This window comes from Engystomops pustulosus, chromosome 6 (genome assembly GCF_040894005.1).
Source record: "Engystomops pustulosus chromosome 6, aEngPut4.maternal, whole genome shotgun sequence".
Taxonomy (NCBI): Eukaryota; Metazoa; Chordata; class Amphibia; order Anura; family Leptodactylidae; genus Engystomops; species Engystomops pustulosus.
In genome coordinates, this window is record NC_092416.1 from 13,762,533 (window position 1) to 13,776,361 (window position 13,829).

Sequence of the window (13,829 nt, forward strand, 5' to 3'; positions counted from 1 at the left end):
GTATACATTTGGTGTCTATTTGATCGCACCATCTCAAAGAATAGAGGGCAAGTGTCATTAGACTACACAATGATTTTAGAAGGGGGGAGTAAAAGCACGGAAAACCCCAAATCTACAGGGGGTGGTTAATGACAATCTCTCTACATTTGTTCACATTCCTCATCTATAACTGTTTCAGTTTTCTTTTGCCTTGTTTTCTGCAGGACCAGTGGCGTTGTGTCCAGCAGTCTCCCCTCATCAATAAAATGTCCAGTAGTCTCCCCTCATCACTAAAATGTCCAGTAGTCTCCCCTCATCAATAAAATGTCCAGCAGTCTCCCCTCTTCAATAAAATGTCCAGCAGTCTCCCCTTTTCAATAAAATGTTGAGAAGTCTCCCCTCTTCAATAAAATGTTGAGAAGTCTCCCCTCATCAATAAAATGTTCAGCTGTCTCCTCTCATCAATAAAATGTCCAGTAGTTTCCCCTCATGAATGAAATGTCCACAGCAGCCCCTCCAAATTATAAAATATCCAGTGGAGCCACCTTAAAAAAGTTAATCTAGTTCTCACCCTCTGGCGCTGACCCCTGGTGTCCTCTTCTCCCAGTACCCACGTCTTTCTGGCTGGCCTGGCAGAAGCACATTTATGCGATCTGTTGGCACACAAACTATGACGTCAGCAGAAGCTGCTCTATAGTTTCTGTGCCGGCAGATTGCATGGACGTGTTTCTGCCGAACTGGCCGGGAACCTAAAGACGTGCTATGGGGAGAAGAGGAAGCCATGGGTCAGTGTCGGAGAGTGAGAATATCCCAGCTTATACTTTAGTATATACTTATTACAAAAATGATTTGAGCCTTTCCCCAGAAACTGTTGACAGAAGGACATAAATCTTACTGCTGTTACACAAGAAGCCAAAAAGGTTTTCCTGCTTGTCTACAACATCACAATAATGACGATAACTGAACCATTTTGTCTGGAGATAAGTGAGATGATTCGTCTGGTATTTAAGTGAGATGATTTAGTCAGAATGTGGTTATGTTACGTAAAAATCTTCCCAGGTTCCTCTTTTCTTAATGATGAGGTTAATATTATGTAACAAAATGGTCCATAGACAGTAAGATAATGTGTAATATACCGATGACACACACTCTGAATATTAGATTTTTATTATTTAAATACAGTTTTTTCTTAGAATTTCAAAGTTTTAATTACTTTTTGTGAGTCTCCTTGTTGCTCTTCTTATTTCAGTAAGGGTGAATGGAGAGACCTCAATACTAGAGATGAGCGAACATGCTCGTCCGAGCTTGATGCTCGGTCGAGCATTAGGGTACTCGAAACTGCTCGTTGCTCGGACGAATACTTTGCCCGCTCGAGAAAATGGCAGCTCCCGCCGTTTTGCTTTTTGGCGGCCAGAAACAGAGCCAATCACAAGCCAGGAGACTCTGCACTCCACCCAGCATGACGTGGTACCCTTACACGTCGATAGCAGTGGTTGGCTGGCCAGATCAGGTGACCCTGGGATAGACTAGCCGCTGGCCGCGCTGCTCGGATCATTCTGTCTCTGGATGCCGCTAGGGAGAGAGCTGCTGCTGGTCAGGGAAAGCGTTAGGGTGTTCTATTAGCTTACTGTTAGGCAGGAGTGATTCTCAAAGAACCCAACAGCCCTTCTTAGGGCTACAATAACGTTCTACTTTTTTTATTTTAATTTGCATCTTTTACCATTTTGTGAGGAATTAGCAGGGGGACTTGCTACCGTTGTGTTTAGCTCTTAGTGGCACACATATCCATAGCAAAGGCTGAAGTGGCAAAATTCAGTAGGGGTTGGATTTCTATTAGGCAATAACTCAGTGTCATCTCATCTGGCATAGTAGTGTGCTTCCTTTGATACTTGGCTAGAAAATAGCCATAGGAGAATACAAATAGCTTCTTGAAGCCTACAGTAGCGTTCTATATATTTGATTTCTGGTTGATCTGCTGGTGGCTGTAGTTTCTGCAGTGCATGTACTTGCCAATTCTGAGCAATTTGTAGTGAGACTTGCGACCGCTGTGTTCTGCGCTTAGTGGCGCACATATCCATAGCAAAGGCTGAAGTGGGAAAATTCAGTAGGGGTTGGATTTCTATTAGGCAATAACTCAGTGTCATCTCATCTGGCATAGTAGTGTGCTTCCTTTGATACTTGGCTAGAAAATAGCCATAGGAGAATACAAATAGCTTCTTGAAGCCTACAGTAGCGTTCTATATATTTGATTTCTGGTTGATCTGCTGGTGGCTGTAGTTTCTGCAGTGCATGTACTTGCCAATTCTGAGCAATTTGTAGTGAGACTTGCGACCGCTGTGTTCTGCGCTTAGTGGCGCACATATCCATAGCAAAGGCTGAAGTGGCAAAATTCAGTAGGGGTTGGATTTCTATTAGGCAATAACTCAGTGTCATCTCATCTGGCATAGTAGTGTGCTTCCTTTGATACTTGGCTAGAAAATAGCCATAGGAGAATACAAATAGCTTCTTGAAGCCTACAGTAGCGTTCTATATATTTGATTTCTGGTTGATCTGCTGGTGGCTGTAGTTTCTGCAGTGCATGTACTTGCCAATTCTGAGCAATTTGTAGTGAGACTTGCGACCGCTGTGTTCTGCGCTTAGTGGCGCACATATCCATAGCAAAGGCTGAAGTGGGAAAATTCAGTAGGGGTTGGATTTCTATTAGGCAATAACTCAGTGTCATCTCATCTGGCATAGTAGTGTGCTTCCTTTGATACTTGGCTAGAAAATAGCCATAGGAGAATACAAATAGCTTCTTGAAGCCTACAGTAGCGTTCTATATATTTGATTTCTGGTTGATCTGCTGGTGGCTGTAGTTTCTGCAGTGCATGTACTTGCCAATTCTGAGCAATTTGTAGTGAGACTTGCGACCGCTGTGTTCTGCGCTTAGTGGCGCACATATCCATAGCAAAGGCTGAAGTGGCAAAATTCAGTAGGGGTTGGATTTCTATTAGGCAATAACTCAGTGTCATCTCATCTGGCATAGTAGTGTGCTTCCTTTGATACTTGGCTAGAAAATAGCCATAGGAGAATACAAATAGCTTCTTGAAGCCTACAGTAGCGTTCTATATATTTGATTTCTGGTTGATCTGCTGGTGGCTGTAGTTTCTGCAGTGCATGTACTTGCCAATTCTGAGCAATTTGTAGTGAGACTTGCGACCGCTGTGTTCTGCGCTTAGTGGCGCACATATCCATAGCAAAGGCTGAAGTGGCAAAATTCAGTAGGGGTTGGATTTCTATTAGGCAATAACTCAGTGTCATCTCATCTGGCATAGTAGTGTGCTTCCTTTGATACTTGGCTAGAAAATAGCCATAGGAGAATACAAATAGCTTCTTGAAGCCTACAGTAGCGTTCTATATATTTGATTTCTGGTTGATCTGCTGGTGGCTGTAGTTTCTGCAGTGCATGTACTTGCCAATTCTGAGCAATTTGTAGTGAGACTTGCGACCGCTGTGTTCTGCGCTTAGTGGCGCACATATCCATAGCAAAGGCTGAAGTGGCAAAATTCAGTAGGGGTTGGATTTCTATTAGGCAATAACTCAGTGTCATCTCATCTGGCATAGTAGTGTGCTTCCTTTGATACTTGGCTAGAAAATAGCCATAGGAGAATACAAATAGCTTCTTGAAGCCTACAGTAGCGTTCTATATATTTGATTTCTGGTTGATCTGCTGGTGGCTGTAGTTTCTGCAGTGCATGTACTTGCCAATTCTGAGCAATTTGTAGTGAGACTTGCGACCGCTGTGTTCTGCGCTTAGTGGCGCACATATCCATAGCAAAGGCTGAAGTGGCAAAATTCAGTAGGGGTTGGATTTCTATTAGGCAATAACTCAGTGTCATCTCATCTGGCATAGTAGTGTGCTTCCTTTGATACTTGGCTAGAAAATAGCCATAGCAATAGGATAGGATTGTTTGGTTCTAAAAACTCAAAAAAAAACAAAAAACACAAAAAAAAACAAAAAACACAAAAAAACACACACAAAAAAAAAAAAAAAGTAAAAAAAAAAAAAAGTTATAACTCTCATTTTAAAAATGTTTAACCCCAGGGCTAGGGGTAGAGGACGAGGGCGGGGACGTGGGCGTCCAACTACTGCAGGGGTCAGAGGCCGTGGTCCTGGGCGGGGTGAGACACCACCTGCTGATGAGGGAGCAGGGGAACGCCGCAGAGCTACACTCCCTAGGTTCATGTCTGAAGTTACTGGGACTCGTGGTAGAGCACTGTTGAGGCCAGAACAGTGCGAACAGGTGATGTCGTGGATTGCTGACAATGCTTCGAGCAATTTGTCCACCACCAGTCAGTCTTCCACGCAGTCCACCCATGTCACCGAAATCCCCACTCCTCCAGCTCCTGCACCTCAGCCTCCTCCCCCCCAGTCTGCCCCCTCCCAGGAAAATTTGCCATTTGAACCGGCATACTCTGAGGAACTGTTTTCTGGACCCTTCCCACAGTCACAAACCACTTGTCCGGTTGCTGCTGAGCAATTTTCCGATGCCCAGGTTTTCCACCAGTCACAGTCTGTGGGTGATGATGACCTTCTTGACGTAGTGGAAGTGTGTAAAGAGGTGTCCGACGATGAGGAGACACGGTTGTCAGACAGTGGGGAAGTTGTTGTCAGGGCAGGAAGTCCGAGGGGGGAGCAGACTGAGGGATCGGAGGATGATGAGGTGACAGACCCAAGCTGGGTTGAGAGGCCGGGTGAACACAGTGCTTCTGAGACGGAGGAGAGTCCTCGACCTGAACAGGTTGGAAGAGGCAGTGGTGGGGCCAGACGGAGAGGCAGGGCCAGAGCTGGTGCATCAGCGCCACTGTCAACTAGTGAAGCTCCCGTGGTGAGGGCTCTTGCGGCGAGGGCTAGATCTTCAGAAGTGTGGAGGTTCTTTAAGGAAACACCGGATGACCGACGGACTGTGGTGTGCAACATTTGCCAAACCAGGCTCAGCAGGGGTTCCACCACTACTAGCTTAACTACCACCAGTATGCGCAGGCATATGAATGCTAAGCACCCCACTCAGTGGCAACAAGCCCGTTCACCTCCGGCCGTGCACACCACTGCTCCTTCCCCTGTGTCAGCTGCTAGTCAGCCCCCTGCCCAGGACCCTGGCCCAAAAACCCCATCGTCGCCTCCACGATCCTCCACAGCATCCACCAGCGTTCAGCTCTCCATACCCCAGACGCTGGAGCGGAAACGCAAATATAGTGCAACCCACCCGCACGCCCAAGCCCTTAATGTGCACATCTCCAGATTGCTTAGCCTGGAGATGCTGCCCTATAGGCTAGTAGAGACCGAGGCCTTTCGCAACCTCATGGCGGCGGCCGCCCCTCGGTATTCGGTCCCCAGCCGCCACTACTTTTCCCGATGTGCCGTCCCAGCCCTGCACCAGCACGTGTCAGACAACATCATCCGTGCCCTGACCAACGCCGTTTCTGACAAGGTCCACCTGACCACGGACACGTGGACGAGTGCTGCCGGGCAGGGCCACTATATATCGCTGACGGCACATTGGGTTAACTTGGTGGAGGCTGGGACCGAGACTGACCCTGGGGCTGCTCATATACTGCCGACGCCGAGGATTGCGGGGCCTACCTCGGTCCAGGTGTTTCAGGCCTACTATGCCTCCTCCTCCTCCCACCCCTCCTCCACCTCCTCCTCCGAACTACCATCCGTGGGCACGGCGCCATCAGTCGGTAGCTCTAGGCACAGCAGCAGTGCCGTCGCTAAGCGACAGCAGGCGGTGCTCAAACTGCTGAGCCTAGGCGACAAAAGGCACACCGCCCAAGAGCTATTACAGGGCATCACGGCGCAGACTGATCTGTGGCTGGCACCGCTGAACCTCAAGCCGGGAATGGTTGTGTGTGACAACGGCCGTAACCTGGTGGCGGCTCTGCAACTCGGCAGACTGACACATGTGCCATGCCTGGCCCATGTGTTAAATCTGATAGTGCAGCGTTTCCTCAAGACATACCCCAATCTGTCTGATTTGCTCACGAAGGTGCGCCGCATCTGTGCGCATTTCAGGAAGTCCAGCCCAGATGCTGCCACTCTCAGGGCAGCGCAGCGCCGCCTCCAACTGCCCGCTCACCGACTGTTGTGCGACGTGCCCACGAGGTGGAATTCAACACTGACCATGTTATCCAGAGTTTACCAGCAGCGCAGAGCGATTGTAGACTGCCAGATGTCAACTTCCACCAGAACTGGTAGTCAGGTCAGTCAGCTTCCTCAAGTCTACAATGAGGAGTGGACGTGGATGTCTGATATCTGTCAGGTGCTGAGTAACTTTGAGGAGTCAACACAGATGGTCAGTGGCGATGCCGCCATCATCAGCCTCACCATCCCGCTGCTTGGCCTGTTGAAAAACTCTCTGGTCAGCATGAAGTCGGAAGCTTTGCGCTCGTCACAAGAGACGGGGGAAGAATATTCCCTTGTTGATAGCCAAAGCACCCTGAGGTCTGTTTCTCAGCGCATATCGGAGGAGGTGGAGGTGGAGGAGGATGAGGAGGAAGAGGAGGAGAATGTTGGCGAGACACAAGAGGGGACCATTGTTGAGTCCTTCACTGTTCAGCGTGTATGGGCAGAAGAAGAGGAGTTGGAGGAGTTGGAGGAGGAGGAAATGGACAGTCAGGCCAGTGAGGGGAGTGAATTCTTACGCGTTGGTACTCTGGCGCATATGGCAGATTTCATGCTAGGCTGCCTACCCCGTGACCCTCGCGTTCAAAGAATTTATTCCAGCACCGATTACTGGGTGTTCACTCTCCTGGACCCACGGTACAAGCAAAATCTTGCCACTCTCATCCCTGCAGAGGAAAGGAGTGTGAGAATGCATGAATACCAGCAGGCCCTGGTGCACAAGCTGAAACAGTATTTCCCTTCTGACAGCGCTAGCGGCAGAGTGCGTAGTTCTGCGGGACAAGTAGCGAGGGAGAGTAGGCGAGCAGGCAGCTTGTCCAGCACTGGCAAGGGTACGCTTTACAAGGCTTTTGCCAGCTTTATGTCACCCCAGCAAGACACTGTCACCTGTCCCCAGTCTCGGCAGAGTAGGGCTGATCTTTACAGAAAGATGGTGAGGGAGTACGTAGCTGACCATACCATCGTCCTAAATGATCACACAGCTCCCTACAACTACTGGGTTTCAAAGCTGGACATGTGGCACGAACTGGCGCTGTACGCCTTGGAGGTTCTTGCCTGCCCTGCCGCTAGCGTCTTGTCCGAGCGGGTTTTCAGTGCAGCTGGTGGCATCATCACCGATAAGCGTACACGCCTGTCGACTGACAGCGCTGACAGACTGACGCTTATTAAAATGAATAAAGGCTGGATTTCTCAGAATTTCCAATCTCCACCAGGTGAAGGAAGCTCAACCTGAATAATTGATCCACTCCTCCTCCTCCTCCTCATTTTCCTCCTTCTCCTCCTCTTTGTACAGTAAAGCAGAGGAAAATGGCTATTTTTTGACAGGGCCCACTGGCTCTTGCTATACTTCATGCATTTAATTTTTCTGGAGGGCCACCTACCCGGTCCTCTGTTTGAAACAATTTTTGTGAGTGCCACATACAGGCACTCAATCTATTCCATTTTTCTGGAGGGCCACCTACCCGGTCCTCTGGTTTGAACAATTTTTGGAACTGCCACATACAGGCACTCAATCTATTCCATTTTACTGCAGGGCCACCTACCTGCTCCTCTGGTTTGAAGAATTTTTGGGACTGCCACATACAGGCACTCAATCTATTCCATTTTACTGGAGGGCCACCTACCTGCTCCTCTGGTTTGAAACATTTTTGGGACTGCCACATACAGGCACTCAATCTATCCCATTTTACTGGAGGGCCACCTACCTGCTCCTCTGGTTTGAAACATTTTTGGGACTGCCACATACAGGCACTCAATCTATTCCATTTTACTGCAGGGCCACCTACCTGCTCCTCTGGTTTGAACAATTTTTGGGACTGCCACATACAGGCACTCAATCTATTCCATTTTACTGGAGGGCCACCTACCTGCTCCTCTGGTTTGAACAATTTTTGGGACTGCCACATACAGGCACTCAATCTATCCCATTTTACTGGAGGGCCACCTACCTGCTCCTCTGGTTTGAAAAATGTTTGGGACTGCCACATACAGGCACTATCCAAATTAAATTGTCTCCATAGCAGCCTCCACACGTTGTCTCCATTGCTACCTCCAAAAGTCGTCCATATAGCTGCCTCCATACATCGTCCCTTTATCAAACGAGGTGTGTCAGGCAGAAATTTGGGTTGTTTTCATGGATTCCACATCAAAGTTGTTAACTTTGTCGCCACCCTGCTGTGTAATCCACAAAATATACTTGCAAACTTTTACCATTTAGGGATATTATTTCAGCGCTTCTTGCGCATCTGTTTACATTCCCCTCACCCGCCATATCCTAAACTTATAAGAACGCTACTACACTTGATCTTATACAAAAGTGCTGTTTGGGGAGTAGCCTAGAGACAGGGGCTTGGATTTGCGAAAGCTCGCCTGGCAGCGGAGCGCCAGCTCCATGCGCATCATGCGCTTCTTGCGCATCTGTTTACATTCCCCTCACCCGGCATATCCTAAACTTATAAGAACGCTACTACACTTGATCTTATACAAAAGTGCTGTTTGGGGAGTAGCCTAGAGACAGGGGCTTGGATTTGCGAAAGCTCGCCTGGCAGCGGAGCGCCAGCTCCATGCGCATCATGCGCTTCTTGCGCATCTGTTTACATTCCCCTCACCCGGCATATCCTAAACTTATAAGAACGCTACTACACTTGATCTTATACAAAAGTGCTGTTTGGGGAGTAGCCTAGAGACAGGGGCTTGGATTGGCGAAAGCTCGCCTGGCAGCGGAGCGCCAGCTCCATGCGCATCATGCGCTTCTTGCGTATCTGTTTACATTCCCCTCACCCGGCATATCCTAAACTTATAAGAACGCTACTACACTTGATCTTATACAAAAGTGCTGTTTGGGGAGTAGCCTAGAGACAGGGGCTTGGATTGGCGAAAGCTCGCCTGGCAGCGGAGCGCCAGCTCCATGCCAAGATCCAACTAACATAGTTTTAACTGCAGCACCTTTAATCTACTACTAGTTCACTGCCTCCATACATGGTCCCCTTATCAAACGAGCTGTGTCAGGCAGAATTTTGGGTTGTTTTCATGGCTTCCAAGTTAACTTTGTCGCCACCCTGCTGTGTAATCCACAAAATATACTGGCAAACTTTTATCATGTACCGATATTATTTGAGCACTTCTTGCTCACCTCCTTTGGTTCCTCTCTGCCACCCATTGGTTTGAAGCCTGAGTCCATTTAGGGTATGTCGCCATGACACTCTCTAGCCTGCCGCTGCTGCCGCTGCCTCTGCATGCCGTCCCCTATAGTGTCAGGGTCAATTATTGCATGTTTTAGATGCTATCTAGCTTCATTCTGTCACTCTGTCATGGCCATGCTGTTGCCCATAATTTTGGCATAATGGTGCGTTTAAGCAGCCTCAGAGGCATCCATGCATGCTGCCCCTGCTGTTTCCTGTCCATTTCCGTGGTGTTTCCATCCTTTTCTGAGGTTCCCAGGTGTTTGGCCAAGCTTCCCTGTGCAGAGCCTTGGTCCCCTTGAAAAATGCTCGAGTCTCCCATTGACTTCAATGGGGTTCGTTATTCGAGACGAGCACTCGAGCATCGGGAAAAGTTCGTCTCGAATAACGAGTACCCGAGCATTTTAGTGTTCGCTCATCTCTACTCAATACGTGTTCCCTGCATACAGTACGTGGCATATATTTGCTAAATTATACAGCAAAAGTCAGTTCCAAAATTGATTGTAGCTTTTAACCTGTAATATGCCATGGAAAAATTGTGATGCATGGGCACCACAAGCTGAAAAAAAACGGTTTTCCACCTTTATACAGGGATCTGGACTTAGATATGACCGGAATAACAGGTCTTGAGTACAATCAGAAAACATGGCACACAGGAATGTAAAAAAACTACGACGTTTCAGTCATCCTGACCATTGTCAAGTTAGACTCTTTGGCTAAAGTCTGAAAGCCAGATCTAACTTGACAAAGGTCGGGATGACCGAAACGTCGTCATTTTTTGATCTGTTATTTATACTCCTTCTTACTTATACATTGCTGTGAAGGCTATACTATGTGAAACACTCACTGAAATAAAATAGAAAGAGTTTGGATTGAGAATCCCACATTGAGCAACGCCAGCGAGTGTGTGTCTCTATTGTTCTAGATACTTCTCTGAGTAGTCCTGTATAGTTGTTAGCTGACCCAGATGTTTTGGGAGAAGCCAGTGTGAAGCACCAGAGCATCAAGCAAATGAATCAGAAACAAGATGAGGAAAGTGCAGATCGAGTTCTTGCATAGTTGAAATTCAAGCAAAAGATCACGGTGAGACACCAGGTTCAAAGTTAGTGCAGACCGGGATTATTATCTGAGACCTTATTTTATAAATGTGTGTGTGTTCTAGAATAGCCTTGGCACCACCCACAGGAGAAAGGGTGAAAGTGGTGGAGGTGGCCATCAAGAGGGCTAACATGTTACTAAAGGCGGACCACCAATATTACATTTACATTTCTGTAAATCTTTATTTGCCTTGCGCAGTACGGAGGCAGGGATAAAAGTTAGGTAAAGTCTGTCAATTTAAGGAAGAGAAACTGAAGGAAAATGTTGGTGATATAAGAGTGGAACATAAAATCATTTAAGCAGGCTCGGATTGAAAAGCACCAGTACGTCCCAATACCCAATTACCTCTGCCCCCTGCTGGCCTTTGACCCCTAAGCTTGCAGCCACTTAATCCACCTGCTCCCCGTACCCTGGGTCAGGATTTAAACTTTATCTGTGTCCTCCATAAAGAGTTGAATTACATGATGGCTCTGAGGACTATAAGCTATTGGCATCATCACTGTTCCCCTGCTGCAGATGTGTGGCCAGCAGCTACCATGTGATGATGTGCTGGCATCACAACACATAGCTGCGGCAGAGGATGAAGATGAGAGCTGGGAATGGAGACAGGTGAGTATGTGGTGTTTATTTTTCAATTTGAAACAAAAAAAGAGGACAAGTGGGGCCACAATATGAAGGAGAGAAGAGGGGTTACAATATGCAGGGGAGATGAGAGGCTAAAATAATAGGGCTAGATGAGATGGTGCCACAATATAAGGAAGAGATGAAGGGGCCAAAATACGTGGGGGGATGAGAGGCCACATTATGAGGGGGAGATGAGAGACAACAATATTAGAGGGAAGTGAGAAAGCGATATATGAAGGGGGGATCAAAGGGGCCACAATGTGGGGAAGAAATGAGAAACCACAATATGAGAGAGAGATGAAAGGGGCCACATTATAGGGAAGTAACAATATAAGAGGGAGGTGAGGGGCTACAATATGAAGGCGGACATGAGAGGCCACAATATGAGGGAGAGATGAGAGGGGCACAATATGAAGGTAAGATGATAGGGGACACAATATGAGACAGAGATGAGAGGCCACACTATTAGAGGGAGATGAGAAGGGGTCACAATACGAGGGGAAGATAAGAGGGGCCACAATATGAGGTGAAGATGAGAAGCCACAATGTGATGGAGAAATGGGAAGGACCACAATATAGGGAGGAGATGATAGAATACAATGTGAAAGGGGATGTGCAGGGGCCACAATATAATGGGGACATGAGAGGGGCCACAATATGGGGAAGAGAAGCCACACTATGAAGGGATATGAGGGGCCACAATATGAGGCATATTTCATAGTGGGCCACACTATATGGGGGAGATGATAGGGGTTCACAATCTGAGGAGATGAGTAGGGCCACATTATGAGGGGGATAGAAGGGGCCACAAACAGTATTATAAGAAGAAGAGAAACCACAAAATGAGAGAGAACTAAGAGGGACCACAAATTGAGTAGAAGATGAAAGGCCACAATATGTGGAGCAGAAGAAGAGATCACAATATGAGAAGAAGATGAGAGAGGTCACAATATGAGGTGGAGATGAGAGGGGCTACAAAATGAGGGGGAGATGAAAGACCACAATTCGAGGGGGAGGTGATTGGCCATAATGTAGGGAGGAGATTAGAGGCCACTATAAGCCAGGGAGATGGGAGGCCACAAAATTAGGGGGTAGATTAGAGGGGCTACAATATAAGTGGGAGATGGGTCACAATATCAGGGGGTTATGAGAGCATCCCCAATCAGAAGGGGAGATGAGATGCCACAATATAAAATGGAGATGAGAGGTGCCACAAAATAGGAGGAAGAAGAAAGGAGCCACAATATGAGGAGGAGATGTAGTAGCCACATTATGAGGTGGGGGAGATGAGGGGATACAATATGAAGGGAAGATGAGAAGAGCAACAATATAAGGAGGAGAAGAGAGGAGCCACAATATCAGGGGGAAGTGAAAGGGCCACAATATAATGGGGAGATGAGGAGAGCAACAATATAAGGGGGAGATAAGAGGAGCCACAATATCAGGGGGAGATGAAAGGGCCACAAAATAATCGGGAGATGAGAAGGGCCGCAATATAGGGAGGAGATGAGAGGTCACGTTAATAGGGGAGAGTCAAGAAGGAGATAAAAGGGGGATCACAAAATGTGGGGGAGATAAGGGGCCATAATATGAGGCAGAGAAGAGAGGCCACAAAATGAGGGGAGATGAGGGGCCACAATAAGAGACATATATCATTGTGGGCCACACTATATGGGGGAGATCAGAGGGGGTCACAATCTAAGGAGATTAGTAGGGCCACATTATGAGGGGGAGATAGGAGGAGCCACAAACAGTATGAGGAGGAGATGAGAAACCACAAAATGAGGGAGAGCTAAGAGGGACCACAATATGAGTAGAAGATAAGAGGCCACAATATGCAGAGCAGAAGAAGAGATCACAATATTAGAAAAGATGTGAGATGTCACAATATGAGGAGGAGATGAGAGGGTCTACAAAATGAGGGGAAGGTGAGAGACGACAATATGAGGGGGAGGTGAGTGGCCACAATGTGGGGAGAGGCCACTATGAACCGTGGAGATGAGAGGCCACAAAATTAGAGGGAAGATGAGATGGGTCACAATTTCAGGAGGTGATGAGAGCATACCCAATGTGAAGAGGAGATGAGATGCCGGAAATGAAGTGGAGATGAGAGGTGCCACAAAATAAGAGGAAGAAGAGAGTAGCCACAATATGAGGAGGAGATGTGGGAGACACATTATGATGGGGGAGATGAGAGGAGCCACAATATCATGGGGAGATGAGAGGGCCACAATATGAGAGGGGATGAGGGGCCACAATATGATTGGCAGATGAGAGGACACAATATGAGGGGTTGTGAGAGGGGCCACAATATGAGGGGAAGATGATATGTCACAATAAAGGGGGGGAGGGCTGAGAAGGGTCATAATATGAGGGGAGATGAGAGGGATTACAATATGAGGAGGAGATGAGGGGCCACAATGTGAGGACTAGATGAGAGGTCACAACATGAGGAGGAGATTAAAGGCCACAATATGAGGGGGAGTTGAAGGGCCACAACATGAGAAAGAGATGATAGGGGGCACACTATATGGGGGAGATGAGAGGGGGGTCACAAATTAAGGAGATGAGTGGGGCCACATTATGAGAGGAAGATTTTGGGTCACAATCTAAGGAGATGAGGTGCCACAAGGAGAAGACGATACCTGTTCAAGTGCCAAGGTCCAGAGCTGCGGGGGGGGTGGGGGGGGGGGTGGGGTGGCCCACATAAGTCTGTTCATAAGGAATCCATGAGGGGCTGTATATAAAATAACCATGAGGGGTTGAAATAAAATAACCATGAG